This window comes from Talpa europaea (assembly GCF_964194135.1).
Source record: "Talpa europaea genome assembly, chromosome: 13".
Lineage (NCBI taxonomy): Eukaryota > Metazoa > Chordata > Mammalia > Eulipotyphla > Talpidae > Talpa > Talpa europaea.
Genome location: NC_140080.1, coordinates 13,532,193 through 13,544,827, shown reverse-complemented (window position 1 = coordinate 13,544,827; position 12,635 = coordinate 13,532,193).

Below are 12,635 nucleotides of genomic sequence, written 5' to 3'. Positions count from 1 at the left end.
AGACCTGTTGCCGGTTGCTCCGCCCAGCAAATTAGAATTCTAATCCAGAGCTTCTGACCCCTAAGCACTTTGCTCTTCAGTATTATCACACCTGCCTTGGTTTTCCATGTGGTTGATTTGCTGCCATGTCCTCCTGGGTCCATCCCTGATGTCCTTCCTCTGCCTCCCTTCTTAACCGAGCCCCGGGTAGGAGAGAATTGGATGGAATGGAGGGCAGGAACAGATTGGCAGAGAATGTTCTCGTAGAGCCAGTCACAGGTTGGATGCAGGACTGTGGATGGGACTATATCTGGCTGAAGGCTGGTCCTTCGGTTCTGTCCTTTTCCATGGGGTTCGCTCGCTGTCTCAGTGATGACGTGTTGAGTGGGGAGTAGAATATTTCCAGTCTGTTTATCTTAATATATGGGAGGTAATAATTTTTTTCTAAATATTTTATATAATTCTTATATCATTTTTCATTTTTGCAGTGTGTGCATTTTCATCTTGGTTCTATTCCCCATGCAATTCCCACACCCCTTATTTTGGCCCTAATCCCACCTCTATTCCCCGCCGCCCCCCGTTTAGTATGTCTCTGGTTTATCCACAAGTAACTATAAATCAGAGGTAATAATTTCTTAAATGGAAGTGAGCAAAATCAAAGTCCCAGCTTTTCTGGTAGTTTCTTTTAAAACTAGGCTTAAAGGTGATAGTAAGAGTGAAAATAAACTCATCCAGCTTTGTACCTGCTCTTTGAAGTCTGTCACACATGAGGCCCCTTGAGTGTAGAATTAATCTTATTTATTATATTTTCCTGTGATTTGAGCTGCATGAGAGGCGAGCAAAACCACTTGTAATTTGTTTTTCAAGGAACATCAGATTTTGATGGAGACACAGAGGGGAAGGATATTCTTCCTGAAGCTTCAGTTCCAAAGCCTGTAATATTACAGGAAAGCTAAAACAAGCTCGGCTCATTCTGCATGATTTTCTCAAATGAAATTGAAGGGTTTATTGTAAATATCATATTTTGCCTTGTCAGGGAGCAGAATGAAAAGTCTGCAGGGGAAGGGAGCGCTTTACAGCATTTTGCAAGATGTGTTGATAATTGTGTAGGCTGAACTGTCTTCTGGATAGAATGGATCCAGCACCAGATAACCTGCATCATTTTTTTATATGAAATATTTGAAAAAGTACTGAGTAAAACAATGAATAATGTCACCAGGGCGGCTTCTATCAAATGCTACTATTTTGACATACTGTTGCAGTATATTCTTAAATAAATGAAACATGACAGGAGAGGGGGACCCCATTGATACCCCTCCTCTCTTGCAATCCCCACCTCCTCTTCGTCATTTGTTGCCATACTTAGAAGTTGGTGTTCACTCTCCAGTGCTTGCTTTTTCCTTAAGTAGACTTTTTAATGGAATCACATGTAGAGAAGTGAGCAAATCATGTGACACAATAACATGCTATACATATAATGATCGTATTCACCTAAACAGGTGTTTTTTTTTTTAAGATTTATTTATTTATACAAGAACTGGGGTACAGACCAGAGGTGCAGGAGGGTGAATTCACCAGAGAATTTGCCAGAGACAGAGCAGGGAGCAGAACAGGCAGACGCGGACTGAGGACACTGCTGAGGGGAGTGGCAGGCAAGACAGGAGAGGTCTGCTGTACCATATGGGAATCTCCCTGACCTGCCAGGAATCGAACCCGTGCTGTAGAGGCTGCGGACAGCTTCACAGCGCTCAACTGCCTGTGCCATCAGGGAGGCCCCCTTAATGGGTGTTTTTTAAGAGAATACACCTATGTCGCTGCCACCCTGAACCAAGATAAGGTCTTTTGCTAGGGCCCCAGATGCGTCCCCCGCACAGCTGACTGCTGTGGAAGCTGATTAGCCTTCTCTGTTTTTAAACTTGGTGTGAGTGGAATCTTGTACTATTTAATGAGACAGATTTCTCTTTCTTTAATTGAAGTGACACTGGTTTCTAACACAATTTCGTTGTCAGATGTACAGTTTTTAAGTCAACATGGGCAAGCTCTGCCTTATGTTTGCCGCCAAGTTTCCTTTCATCATCACACAGCTGACCCCTTTTTACCTGATTTGCACCCCCACTTCCCTTCTGGTAAGTTTTTGTTTGATGTAGTTCATTCTTGTGTTTCATTATCTACCTCATGTGAATGAACTCATACAGTGCTGGTCTGTCTTCACTGTCACAGATTCCTTAGGCCACACATTATGTTTGTGAGACTAGTTGTTGCGAATCACTAGTTCTTTTCCCTCCTGTGTGGTGAGTTTTACAGGCAGTGTACTTACTTCTACAGTTGATGGATGTTGGGTTGTCTTCAGTAATTTGCATACTATTGCCAGGAATAGAGCTAGGGAGAGGAGTTAGGGGGAGACAAGAAAAAATCCTGGGTGCAAAAATTAAGCAAGTGCGTACGCTCAGCTTTGCGCTGGCATTTTTCATGCCCCTGGCTGTGAGTGCCCCCCTAAATGTTGAGTACGAGCTATCCCTTACTTTATGCTGCTCCTGGTGCTGGCCAGGAACAACCTCGCCATGTATTTGTATTCCTGCAATTCTGTTGGTTTTTACCTCAGCATGGACATAATATATAATGAGGTCTATGAATGTCTAGCTTTTCAAGTTGCTGCTGAATTATTGGAACAACTGGACAACCATGTGCAAAACAAAACAAAACAAAAATCCCCCCAAATCCAGGCATAAACCTTATGCCCTTGACAAAAATCATCTTGGAATGGAATAACTCTAGTCACTAATTTTCCCAGATTTATCGGTCCACATTCTTTTGGTGCTACTATTAGGCACAGGGGGTAGTCACTATTCTTACTAAAAGTCCTTTGCATTTTCAGGAAGGCTCAAATATGTGTCCTTCCCAGGTATGATCAGTGTGTGACAAGGGACCGGGTCTGTGAACACTCTTGACAGAGGACAAAGCCTCAGAGAACAGGAATCACCTCTGAAGCAGAAGTTTCCTAACCCCTGCCTGGTTTAGCCTGTTGGTTTGCTTTGTGGCCCCCTGACTTGGGGTGTCTCTCCACGTGATTGTGATGATGGCTGGCTTCTCTTTGCCTTTGCTGTTGGATTGACCCCTCTGTTTTTCCAGAGAGCAACTGGGCAGGCTCTTCTCCCCCATTCCTATTCACGGAGGCTGGACCTGTGGTCTCTACCTTCAGCCCTCCCTTCCCCAGCACGTTGCGTTACACTCGCCTGGTTGTGTTTGTATGTTCTTGTGTAGCAAACAGAGGATTTTAGAGTACATAAAGTGATCACAAGTACATTTTTTTTCTCTCGGATCTAACAGACTTTGGGTTGTCCGTTCTTATAAACATCCTCTCTGGTGGGTAGTAGATCCTCATCCCACCTTCACTAGTGTTGCCAGTTGCTGTAAACCTATAACTCTTCCAGTGGTGTGTGTGTGGTGGTGGGGGATGGTTTTGTGGCCATAAACTTTTGCCAGAAGCTCCTTGGCATGGCTAAGATGAGACATTTCTCCTTTATTCTCCTAAATGCATTGATCTTTCAACCAACTTATGGATCCTTGAGTTTCTGTTTTAAATGGTTTCAAATGAATGTGAATCCCAATACCTTTCTGATGCCAATATTTTGTTAGCATTTCTGTTCAAGGCACCTTTTAGGGACTAGGCTGTAGGGTCCATGATACAATTACTGGCTTAAAGTCCCTGAAGCAGTCACAGAGTTGTTCCTAATGACGCCAATTAATCTTGTAGCAATGGAGAATGCCACTGCATTGACAGGGAGCTGTATGCTCTTGAGAGTCACCCCCATAAAATATCTGGCCAACAGACATCTTTTTCAAGTTCATGAGTAAGGTTGATTTGGTGGGGGTGAGTGTGAGCAATAATGACTTAAAATAAGTGAATTCGTTACTGTGATTAAGACAGTGTCTAGCACTCCCATCAGAATAAGAAGTGCCTCAATATACTTAAGTTTTTTTCTCCCATAAGAGATTTGTTGAGACTTTCTGCTCAAGAAATTCTTAGCAGTAGTTAATCTGGCTTTATCAGTAATTCCTGTGGTGCACCGGGCAGCACGTCAAGTACAGCGGAGAGAGTGTGAGCAAGACCACTGATGGAGTTCGTGAAGTTTCCAGTGGAAAGGGAGTGGAGACAGCATGTACACAATACATGCTTAATTATAATTTTGTAAGGTTTTTATGGAGCATACGAAGTGCTGCAAACACATAGCAGATTCCTCTGTTCAGCTTAGGGGAAAGAGATTGCGCAGTCACTGAAGGGTCCTGCATGTTAATCTGAGGGAAAAAGGCCAGGAGTGTTTTGGTGAAAAACAGTAAGAGGTGAGCACACCGGGTGGAAATGGGCTTGGTTTCCACCCAGGAGTGTGGCATGGGGAAGGGGAGAAGAGGCCAGTGCAAGATGTTTTGGGGAGAAAGTTTCAGTTCCATTTATTTCCAAGACTATAATCAATGCTAATAACCAGTTCAGACTTTCTGGAGTGGAGGTGGGTGAAGAATGTGGAGACTCTTTAATGGGGATGCATGTCTGGGCCTTTGACATTCCCCTTTTCTTCAGTGCAACCATTAGAGTCAACATCTTCTAAATGGTTTGTCTACTTTCTTTTTTTTTTTTAACTGTTATTTGTTGTTGCTTGGATGCCTGAAATATGACAATATAGAGCTTAGAGAGAAAGGTTTTCTAAAATGTTCTCTGTTTTTCTACTTGCCTGAATAGCCATTTAATAAGTAGTTTCACTTTTAAAAAGGGAGGGAGAGAGAAAGGTAGATGATCAATGAAGAGGCTTCCACAAGGAGCCAGATGGGATATAGTTGTAGGATATGAATGGAGGGATTTGCTGGAGCAAAGTTGGAGGTGTCAGAGATGAGTGTGTGTGTTTCAAAAGCAAATAATTAAGGACAGCTACAGTAAGAAGGCAGAGAACAGAGTTAATCATCTTAGTTTCTCAGTTGGATCATCTGAGGGTGAGCTACCTGTTAAGAATGATCAGAGATCTTGAAGAAAGCAAATGTTTGCAAGGTGCCTTGGTTTAGAGTGATCATTGATTGAGTTGGTTTTTTTTGATGTATCAATCTCAATATTTAAGTCTTTTATATTGATAGAGGGTGTTATCTTTGGGAGATAGTGAAAGAACTCTTGTGAAAGCACTCTATTCTAGAACCGGTAGATGTAACGTGGACATTTTGCATTGAATATTCCCAGCTGCTCTACTGTATAATTTCTTGATATTCTTTGATCTTGCCTTGGCAATGACCCCTAACACACTAGCTTCCATTTCCCTTTTCATGCCCTACATTGAATTTCTATGAAATACTTATCTCTAAGCAGTAAAGTAGAGAAGGAGCATTCTGAATATGCTTGGGGCACAATTGTTTTTTAAGTTCAATTGTTACATGTATTTTATTGACTGGCATATGTAGAGCCTAATGCCCAGAGCTGCTTTGCTAACCAATGAAACCCAGTATAATATTGTAAAATAAACTTTGAAAAGTACTACTTAGAAATAAAACATGTTTGTAAAGGAAGGAAAAGAGAAAGAAGGGAAGTTTTTGTCAGTCTCCTGTAAATACTTTTCTCTTTGAATCTGGTGAGTGGAAGCCAGTGAAGTACATAAGGATTTTTTATAATCATCTTCTTCCAAGAACTTGACTATGACATCCAGTCTTCCCCAGTGGCTCAGAAACTTGGTTTTGGTGGACAGAAAGCATTCATTTGTCTCATGACATTGAAATGAAACCTTTAAGACTGAATGACTGCAGAGTAGAATGAATTACAGCTATGCCTGGGTTGCACACTCTCCACACTCAGGTGCAGGGTCCCTGACCCTGTTGCTGCACTGTGAGACACAGACATGCTCTCCCAGGCTCCTGGCTTCCCCACTACTCTCTCTCTCAGTTGATCTTCTGTGGATTACATCTTCTGAACCAAGAAATCAGCCAACCACATCATTGGAAGTTACCTGAAAAATTACATTAGGTCCTTAAAACATGTAAATTTGTTTTGTTGATACTTATTGATCAATTCTCATTAATTTTCTTCTTTTTGAATGATCACTAGAATATAATTCTAGAAACCTGTTGTTGATAAGCTATGGAAACAGAATTGCAACTCATGAGGATGTGTATTCCAATGACAATGTATTTCTGTGTATTTTTGGTGCAGGGATAGTCTTGGACCAAGGCCAGGGCACAAGCTTCTTGCTAAATTATCATACATGATGGCCTCTGGAAGAACCAGGTCTTTTGGGTACTTTTTAGTTGGGGCTTTCTAAAAGCAGTTGGCATATAAGGAAATGGCTGTATTAAGAATAGTTTGAAAAATTTGTACCTTTATCATTGAATTCATTTTCAACTTGTCTGTTACATTCTTTGAAATTTAGATTATTCTACTTAAGCCATTTTATATCAGTTCCTTTCTAAGATGCATCTTCATTCTAACAATTACCTAATTTCTCTATGATTATATCATAGGATAGGTGGTCTATGCATTTGGCTTAAAAGGTCTTACATTCTTATTTGCATTTTAAAGATTTATTTATTTGTGCATACAAGAACTGGGGTACAGGCCAGAGATGTGGGGGTGAGAGGATTCACTAGAGACAGTGTGGGAGAGCAGAACAGGCAGATAGACTGAAATACACTGCTGAGGGGAGCAGCGGGTGAGTCAGGAGAGGTCTGCCACGCCATATGGGTATCTCCCTGGCCGGGGAATGAACTTGTGCTGCAGTGGCTGGCGATAGCTTCATGGGTTGTGTCTTAACCCCTTGTGCCACCAGGGAGGCCCTTATTTGCATTTTAAATGGAGAATTTACCCCGACTTTGACAGGCATCATAATCTCTCATATCCACAAATGTAACTGGCAACTGTTCTCTCCTGTGTGCATCCGTGCCCTTCATTCTGCTTTGGGACAGTGAGGAGAGTCTTCTACAGAGCATGTTCATTTGTAGCCAGGGAGGCTGACAGGTTCATGAAGAAGTGACTTTAAGAACTTCAGACGCACAACTTCCGGGAGTGGAAAAGTCGGCCAAACCAGGGTTCATTGTGAAAGCCTCTTCACAGGCCAAGTCTGCCTTTTTTTGATATATGCTAGTTTTGACCTGTTAGAACTGAAACTGATCCTTTAATTGATGGCCTTGTTTTTGATCACTTCCCATGAGCCAGGATTATTTAATAACAACATTATAAATGAAATCATATAAAACGGAGAGTTGTAGGGGAACACTATCACTGTACTCTTTTGACAGTTACAAACTGAGGCTAAAGAAAATAAGCAAAGATGAAGCCCATGTATCCTGCTGAAGATCTCACAGCCAGTAAGAAGTGGACCCAGGGTTTAGACTTAGCCTGGCTCCCTGAGCCTAGACCCAACCAAACATGCTTCCTTTCCTCTTGGTCTGGTACAGTGCAGTGTTTCTTCACCTTGACTTATTCATGGGCGCTCTTACCAAAAAAAAATCTCCTTAACTCCCAAAGTATATTTAAACTAATTCTAGACTATTATTTAAACATGTATAAACATAAAACGAAGAATGATCTCTAAGCTAACACCATTTTTATAGTCACAAAACTGAATGCAAAATATGTCTTGTAAGAGAACTCCAAAAGCAACTTAAGATGAGCAGTATTAGCTTACTGTTATAGATAACACCACTGGTGGCAGAGTTGTCAATGGTGGGAGCCATAGTAGGAGAAGAACACATTCTCCAAGCTGAGGTTTTATTTGTGGTCAAGTGGGCCTGTTATTATTTTGGGCATGATTGATGCTGTTATTCTAAATTGTTAAACTTAAGCTACTAATACATTATTTTGAAATGGTAACGTAGTAGGGTACCATTCCGAACAATACCACTTGGTGAATATTTTCTTTAATGTCTGCACACATACACTTAATAATATCTACTGAGTCACCATTCCTTTATAAAACCACAATTTCAGGGTCCAGCTTCACCTCCCCTGTCACATGCCTATCATTCACTCACCACCCAAGCTCTAATGCCATCATGCTGTGGAATCCACACCTTCCCTTCCTCACTGATCATCCCCTCGCTTTCCCCAGTTTTTTTTTTTGTTGGATTTTGCCAGTTTGCTTTATGTACCAACTTGATTTCTGATAATGAACTCTTTCAACTTGGGGGAGCAAAGATGAGACACATGTGTCCTGTCCCCCTAGTAGGGTGAATGTGATACTGAGTGTTTGGGGTACACTTCAAGTCCTGTGTGCCCTTGTATGACTGGCGAGGACTCCAACACCTGAGCATCAGGACTGCATGACCCAGCTGTTGTTCTGCTTTCTGGAGGCCATGTGCCCTTCACTGGTGCTAGCCAGAGGGTGAGCTGAGGTGGAGCACTTGACATCAGTGCTGTCGTTGGAGTAGTGTGTGCTCTTTATGATGGTAACTGCATAGTGACATTACAGGTCAGCTGATGGCCCCCTCCCACTGCACAGACTCAGTTTCCACCACACAGTCTCAGAAGAAAGTTTTGTTTTGCTCTATTTTGATAAATAATGTAAAGGCTTTGAGGCCCCTCATTTCTCAGTAATGTTGGAGAGTCAGAAACCTATGCACACAGTGGAGGACTGTTCTGCTATAAGGAAAAGTGAAATGTTGCTGTTCACAGCAAAATGGAAGGACTTCAGGGAATTTACAGTAGCAAAGTAAGTCAGAAAGATAAAGGCAAGCATTGGATCACTTTATATATTTGAGTAAAACAAATATATCAAAGCAGTGGACTGATAAAGCAAAGTAATTATAAACTAGTGGACATTGATACAAAAGTGCGGTTTCTGACTTTTGAGGGAGTGAAGAGGATGAAAGCATCAAAGGAGGGGTGTGGGTGATGGTGGGGGCAAATTTGTGTACAGGGATATTACCACAGGCGTGTGCACACGCACACATGCACACACACTCCTGCTTCCTCGCTTACCTTGAGGCAGACAAGGGTAAGCAGGTACCTTGTCTGTTTTGAGGGCCATTAAAAGTGCTTCTGTCCCAAGTGCTTCTGTCTCCCCTTTGCCTTATAATCTCTCCTGTTTATTTTCCCATGAAGTCCACTTTCTCAAGCCTGCCTTATTTTATGTTAAATACAAATCCCCCTATAAAGAGGCAAAGTAGCCACAGCACCATTTTCCAAGAGGTTCTGTGATACTATTTGCCTCTGATAGTGGAATATGAGGAAACCTAGAAGCATTGTTTTTTTTTTTGGGGGGGGGTCAAAAAAGGAGGAAGATTTTCTAAATTCCTGCTATGAGTGAGACCATCTAATTAGGCACCAGGAAAAAGACTAATTAATACAAAGTAAAAATCAAAATCAACAAGCAACTATAAACCAGAGACACACTATGGGGGAGGGGGGGGTAGGATCAAAACAAGGGAGGTAGGAATTGTATGGGGACTACAACCAAGATGAAAATGCATACACTGTGCAAAAATGGAAAAAGATGTAAAATATATGAAATAAAAAAATATAAAAAGGAGGAAGAACCAGTGAGGACAAGGTTTTGAATTCTTTCCTGGAAGCAGCCCTTGCTGCATTCAGAGACGGTTTTGCTGTGTCTGATGGTCTTTGTGGTCTCATAGTTCTGAAGCCTTGGTCCCAGGGGTGCTGTTCCATGGGCAAGAAGAAAACACTCTGATCTGAGCAGGAAACAAGATGATCTTACATTTTCTTAGGTGCCTCCTGTAAGTCCTGACCACAGCATAGTCTTCAGTCTCCTGGGTTTGCTGGGAGGAGGCAGGTCTGACGGCTGCTCTTTCAGTCCCCACCCGGCACCCAGAGCGCAGCCGGCAGTTCAGAAGTTCTGGCTCTGCTGCCCTGGGGCTCAGAGAAAGGAAGTTGGGGTGTGTGGGTCCCTGCCGGGCTCCTTCTGGGAGCCCGTGCTTGGTTCTGCCTCAGCCACGATTGCTGAAGGGAAGCTTCCTGCCGGGAGACACGGATGTGTGCTGGGAATGAGCCCTGGGGCCCGGGTGCCTCCACATCACGCTGGGCCTGTCCCCCACTCTCCTCCCCAGCACTGTCTTCAGTTCCTCCTGATGGTGGCGGCCGGGGGCACTGCCCTGGAGGTCGTGCCTTGAAGTTCCCTAGAGCCGACGTGGTGCCTGTCCAGCATGTGGCCCTTTCTTCATTCCTGACCACTTGTTGGAGTCCAGATCACTTGTCTGGCTGGTCAGCCATTACCCCCAAATGCAGAAGCCTGTGGCTCCCTACTGCCCCCTCGCCCCACGGTGGATCTACTCTCCGGCTCTCTGCTGTCCGTGAGCGCCTCCTCTGTGCTCTTGCTCCCCCCCACCTGCTCCCCTCCCCACATCGCTTTGCTGTCTCCCCCCCCCCCCCAAACCAGAGCTGAGCATCCCCGTTGAGCCCTCTCCCTACCGGTGTCCACTGCCCGTGATCTCTGCCCCAGAGTGGGTACGTGCAGCCTCGCCTGGCCTCTGCCCACCGCGCCTCTGCCTGCCTGTAGCACAGTGCTTGCCTTAGGCCTCACCTCCCGCATGTGAGAGTGTCTGTTATTTAGGAAGGTAAATGGAAGAGGGTGATAGAAGTTGAAAATAGGGCAAATGATTCAAATGAAAGCAGAGAAAAATATAAGGATGGAAGGGAAACTAGTGCCAGGGGATAGAGAGGAGGGTCTTCACAACACTAAGACTTGAAATACCATACGATCCAGCTACTCCAGGTCTGGGTGTTCAGCTGGAGACTATGGAAACACTAAATCAGAGAGATAGCTGCACCCCCATGTTCATGGAAGCATTACTCACAGCAGTCAACATATGAAAACAACTTGAGTGCCCATGGATGGACGAGTGAATGAAGAAGACATGGTGCATACACGCAAGGGAATACCGCTCAGCTATAAAAAAAAAAAAAAGACAAAGTCATGACTTACAACAACAAAGAGAAGAGAGGTTTCTGGAATTTGGAGCACAGAGTCCCAGAGCATACAGAGACGTGGAAAGAACATGGTGTTAGGAAGGTCCAGAGGCTGCTGCAAGAGAGCCTGCCCTACACGGGGTCCTTTTCTATCATTGTCCCTGCAGGGCAGCAGGCCGCTCCAAGGTGACGGCTCTTCTCGAAGTCTGCAGAGGGTGCCTGTGCCTTAGTGATGGGCTTCAGAAAGAGAAGCACGCATTTTGCAGTGGATTAGGGTATGAGGTGATTACGTTTGTTCTTGTGGTGCTAAACTTAGATGTGGAAAAAGGAAGTATGATGTTAAAAAAAAAAAATCGAAAAGGTTCACAAAAGCTTCCTGAGAAACCCATTTTCCATTATAGCAAGAGAAAGGTAAAAAGAACATTCCTTTAAAAATTCATAAAGGCAGCCTTATGCCCAGTGGAAACATTCCTTCGAAAAAGAACAGAGGTTGGCACTTAAAGACACAGTCCCCAGCATTTGTCAGAGTCTGCCCAGGAAGCGAGCGCAGGCCTCTCTGCAGATGGCAAGGGGTTTAAAGAAACAGGACATGACCGGCTTTATGGTATGCCTATGAGGAGAGCGGGCACAAGGGACTTCTGGGATGGTGTGGCTAAAAGGCTTGCTCATATTGATGGCTGACTGAGGGCATCTGCAGACAGACTGATGGACAGTTCAGTGTGTACGAGCTGAAGAGTCATGTCAGAATTTCTTAGTCCCTCTTTTCGAATTGTGCAAAAATTCTGAAGATACTGGCATGCATTTTGGTTGTGTGTGACACACATGGGCATGCTGCTTCACATGTGACCACTGTGGGTTTGTGTGTCATTCACCTGAGTTGAAAGTGGGGTCCTGGTGCAGATAAGTGAGGAAAGACAAAGCAGGTAGGACTGAGTGACCTTCTTGCTTCCAAGTCTTTCTTTGGGAAACCCCACTAGCCTTGACAGTCCTCCCAAACCCAGATGCATTCCAATGGCAGTGCATGAGCTGCTCTCTGACCTCGATTAGCCTGAGATTGTGTCTCAGACACTGCCGAGGGCTTCTTTGTTTATTGCAGATGATTGTCATCTTGATGTGGAATCTAAGTATATCTCTACTAAATCCAACAGCTGGACCTGTCCTTGGGGTGGTTGTGACACTGTCTCTTTGTGATGCTAAGAGATTTGAGACCCAGGGAAGAAAATGACATACATGAGACCTCTGTGAGGTCACATGACAGGGAGGGGTAGAACAGGGACTCAAACTAGAACTTAGGGATGGTCTCTGCCTTTTCATCCTCTGTGCCCAATGACAAACTCTGCGGCACCACATACTGTAGAAATGGATTTAGACAAGAGCGCCTCTGTGATGACTTCAAAGACTGATGCAGACTGGAATCCAAGCTTACTCTGAAATGCTATTTTTCTAATTGATTATATTATCATTTCTCAAACGTGAAAAACTGTCACATGAGTGTGGTTATTCATAATGTCTTAAACTATGGTTTTTCTGATATTGCCTCAAGTAGAAACTAACACTTTTAGTTCTATTTCAGAAAATTAATTTTGCCCTAAATGCTTTCAAATATAATAAATGACTTTCTGTTACTCAAGAGTGCCCAAGGATAGATGATTGGGGGAGGAAGATGTGTCCATTGAAGCAATGGATACACTTGCATGTGTGGCAACATGGGTGGAACTGGGGGGATTCATGCCACACAAAATACAGATGAAGGGAAAAGACAAATACT